Here is a 4,113-nt window from a genome sequence, read left to right on the forward strand (position 1 = left end):
GACTATTGTAGGTTTCAAACCCATTTCAGTCCAGGGATTATGTTCACCCTAACTTTGATCTCAAGTGGGCAGGACTAGTATATTTTTTGCTTAGTAAGTTGTATGCCATATCCGTCATTGCAATACTACAAAATGTTTTGTCCACATCAAACGTGTTCCAATGCAGCAGAGTTTTTTTTTTTTAATCCCACACACTTGCAGGCCACGTCACTCACGTTTATTTCTGTTCAGCCATCGGTATGGAGAACTGAATGTTTAGACAGAAAGTGTTTGGATAAATGGCTACATATGTGCACCAGAGCCTGAGTGTATAGCTCTGTATCATCTGTGCGCCTTCAGAAGTACGACACCTATGAGACATTACACTACAAGATCCCTCCATGAATCATTGGCGGCCTCTATTTCACTGGGTTTTATTACAAATGTGTTTACTTCTAATCAGGGTAATGGACTAGACTGTGAGCGCTTGAATACATCTTTAACGTATATTTATATATACTCTATATATATCCTCTGAGCCCCTTTGGTAATGACAGGCTTCGTACAAGGATGGTGGTTGTAATGTTGAAATATAAAACTTCTTCAAGAACCTGCCAAGATCCTCTTTATCCTATGTTGTGTAACAGCCCGGCCATATTTTATGCTTTAGATTTGCTATGCAATGTGGCTTTATAAAGAATTTATCAAGCTTTTATAAGCCACTAAAAATTCTAAAGTCTCGAAGATAGACACTTATTGTGGAAACTCGATGTTGTAAGGCCCGCAGCATTTTGCTATCACTTATTAATATGGTGTAGTAGTAGTAATATGTCTAATCCTTGATGAAAAGGGCTATAAAAAAGGAATGTTCATGTGATGCCGCCTGATTAAAATATTACATGTGTAGGGTTTTACAGGAGACAGATGTGCAGCTGGACTTTTCTCCCCCTTCACATATGTGATCCCGAGCTAGTATAATACAAATATACATCGTAACATTAGAGAGTTTACAGCATTGTGTGATGTTGAGTGGTGGTCAGCTGTGGGTCAAAGACTGTCAGGGCTCAGGCATGGCTGAGTGCCAGCCTCCGAACGTGTCCACGCCGAATACTAATGGATTAGCGCCGGCCACACATACGGCCGCACGGGGAAACTCAAGATGACTTTTAACGGCGAAGGCCGACAATAAGTCGCCGTCATAAATTTGGGGACACATGATGACTGAGGCAGCCGGGTTTACTCTGGACGGATGGCATGATGGAGAAAATGGGAGCAGGTGGGCTCTGCGTTGGTGGACCAAGCTTCTCAAGTCCTGAGAGGTATGATCAGATTTTGTTGGAGCCTGAAACAGTAACAGCCATGTTATTGTCCAAAACCAGTAAACGACTTTAGTTTGCCATCTAAGAAAGGTGAGCCCATTTTTTTCTACCAAAGGGCTGCATAGAGTAATTCAAATATTGAAGACAAGTTTGTCATGCTTCTCCTTGAATTTATTATTGCTCATTTCCACTTCCCAAAATGTCTTGTGAATCTGACAGCTTTAAGAATCAAATTACACAACTACTCCTATGGTCCTCTTCACTTTGTTGAGTGAATAATGTTTATCACTAAAGATTTTGAATGTGTTGGCATCTAAGTGGCACTTCAAAAGTGTAAATTTCACAATATTATCTTATTTTCTGAGCTGGATTAGGTACTTAAAAATACTTTTGAAGAATATTATTGTAGAATGAATCACATCAATATTTTCAAGAAAAAAAACATAATTTAAAGCCACTATATTGTATTACTGTATTACATGAGTGTGATTTGGTCTTACTCACAAATGGCTCTTTGTCACATTGACCCCGGAGATTATCCCAATCCAAATTGGAACAAAAGGTGCACCAAATAATAATAAAATAAAAGAAATAGAAATCAACACCAAATAATAGGTTTAAAAAAAGTCACGTCTTGAACTTGAAAGATTAATACAAGTCAACCATACTGATGTTGTGATTATTTGGTGCGCCACTATGAGTACAAGGACTAGTACTACAACTACTTTTGGATAAAACAATGTGGAATAATGTTGCATTTCTGTGCACCTTTTTAAGGTGACAGCATTCAACATCAATTAAAAACCCACATCTTGTGTGAGTTATATGTGAAATACTATTACCATAATTCCCATGCAGCAGCAATTGTAAAACACAGCTTGTGGGGTCTAAAACCACACACCCCTGCCCCGCCAAATGACCATTAAAACTCATACTGATATGAAATAGACAGCATTTTTGTCATTGTACTTGAGTGCATTGACCACTGCACCTGTTCAGATATGCGCAGCACAACATAAAGCAGCATCTTATTTTGAGACTTTCCATTTGCAGTGTCAGTGTGCTTTGAACTACATTGTTATTTTTCCAATGGAAATCAAAATAAGTAGATTCTAAACCAAAGCAAAGTATCCCCTCTGGAGAAAACAAAACTTTATCGCGTGTGCTTAAAGCGCAGACCCCGCTGATTTAACATTTGCCACCCTCCAATGGAAGCCATTGTTTTGCATCATTTTTTCTCCTAATTGCTAAAAGTGAGGATGTTAAGCAGGTCTAATAGGCATTTTCAAACACAGTCACAGTCGTCAGGCACAGTACAGCAACAGCCTGAATCACAATGTGTAATTTGGCAGCGGGACACAATGAGCGAATCTCATAGGAGACCACGTGGCCGCAATTTAAAACCAATCAAGATGCCTTTGCGTTTTATAGAACTGCCACTCGAGCTGTGCAGTAAATAAGAGTTAAGTTTATATCGCACAATAGCCGTCTGTGTCCATATGCGGGGTTGTTTGCAGGATCCAAAGCCCATTTTACTGCAGATTTCACACATTTTGACACTAACAGAGCCATTTTTTCCTCCTGAACCCTTTGCTGCAGCCCAGTCAGTAATTAGGCACAATTAGGCAAGGATATGATTTCTGTACATGTATTGAGGAGTAGATTTACCAACCATCATTAGCAGCAGCAATGAAAGAAAAAGAGGGGGACACACGAAAGTTATGGCACTGGAATTTGTAATCCAATTATCTTCTACTGAATAAAACACCGTTGTGGTTTCTTTGACTGCGTGAAGGCTAGAGTGGATTTAGTTAATACGCTCAATCTTTCTCTTTCTCTCCTCTCTCTCTTTTTTTCCGCAAATTAATTTATGGTCTAATTACTGGACAAGCCTCCAGATATGAAGGAACACAAATCACCTCTCCTTACCGGTTGGCAGAAAAACGGCACGGGATAATTGAAAATCCAGAAGTGGATCAATATTTAGGAGCCCAAGGTTACATGAAGTGCGACATTACAATTAAGATGGAAATATGATGCATTACATCTGGAGGCAAATTGGTTGCTCTCCTGCTGATGTCGTTTGGCTGAAAAGGCCTTGGCGTTGACCCGCCCAAAAAATCCATTCAGGTTTGAAGGGAAGGTTTCTAACACATGCTGCAGAGGGACAGCTAGTTTGTAAAATATGTGCCGTTTCAGTCTCACATGAGCACCTTTAGCCACATCTGCATGCTCAAACTCACATGACCAGGGTCTGATGGGTCTGGTGGTCTCCTCCCTGACAGGGTGCCAAAAATCCTCCACGCCCCCCTCACAAGGCTCACCCGCCTGTCTCCAGCATTTACCTCTGGCCTGTTAAAAATGATATCAGCTCATAGAGGGCAAGCATTAGCATTTGCATTTTATTGGAAGCGCTGAGATTTAGAGCAGAGGATATATCAGCTCTGAGCAGGCAGAATTAGTTAACAATGCATTACCTGCCTTTTATGGCGGCTATAACTCTTTCCCCGTGGTGGAGAGGAGATGAGGGAATGGGGGTGGTGTCGGGAGTGTGCAAGGGGAACGGAGCCAACAGAGGGTTGGCCGTGGCAAAGCGGCTGGGGGGAGAGATGGGGGTTGAGGGAGGGCGTTAGGAACGAACCAGCTTTGTGTCTGGTGCTTTACTGCACATTAAGCCTGATAGCCACCCAAATTAGTGCATCACATTGCAATCTCTTTCACACAGATCAGTGCACCAGTCATCACCGGTGTGTTATATCAGGAAGCAACAAGGTAATGGACACGCAGCTGTGGCTAGTATGTGCTTGCATGATCA

At 41.3% G+C, this 4,113-nt stretch overlaps 1 long non-coding RNA gene across 1 annotated transcript; it reads right to left on the reverse strand.

Moving 5' to 3' along the window:
• Positions 1 to 333: 333 nt before the first annotated feature.
• LOC144087254 (uncharacterized) lies at positions 334 to 3,807 on the reverse strand. The gene is made up of 3 exons (XR_013304676.1): positions 3,776 to 3,807; positions 3,542 to 3,650; positions 334 to 1,321 (listed from the first exon to the last, which is right to left on the reverse strand). It is a non-coding gene; the product is annotated as an uncharacterized LOC144087254 (long non-coding RNA).
• Positions 3,808 to 4,113: the final 306 nt, after the last annotated feature.

The sequence above is a fragment of the Stigmatopora argus genome, chromosome 1 (assembly GCF_051989625.1).
Source record: "Stigmatopora argus isolate UIUO_Sarg chromosome 1, RoL_Sarg_1.0, whole genome shotgun sequence".
NCBI classification, from domain to species: domain Eukaryota; kingdom Metazoa; phylum Chordata; class Actinopteri; order Syngnathiformes; family Syngnathidae; genus Stigmatopora; species Stigmatopora argus.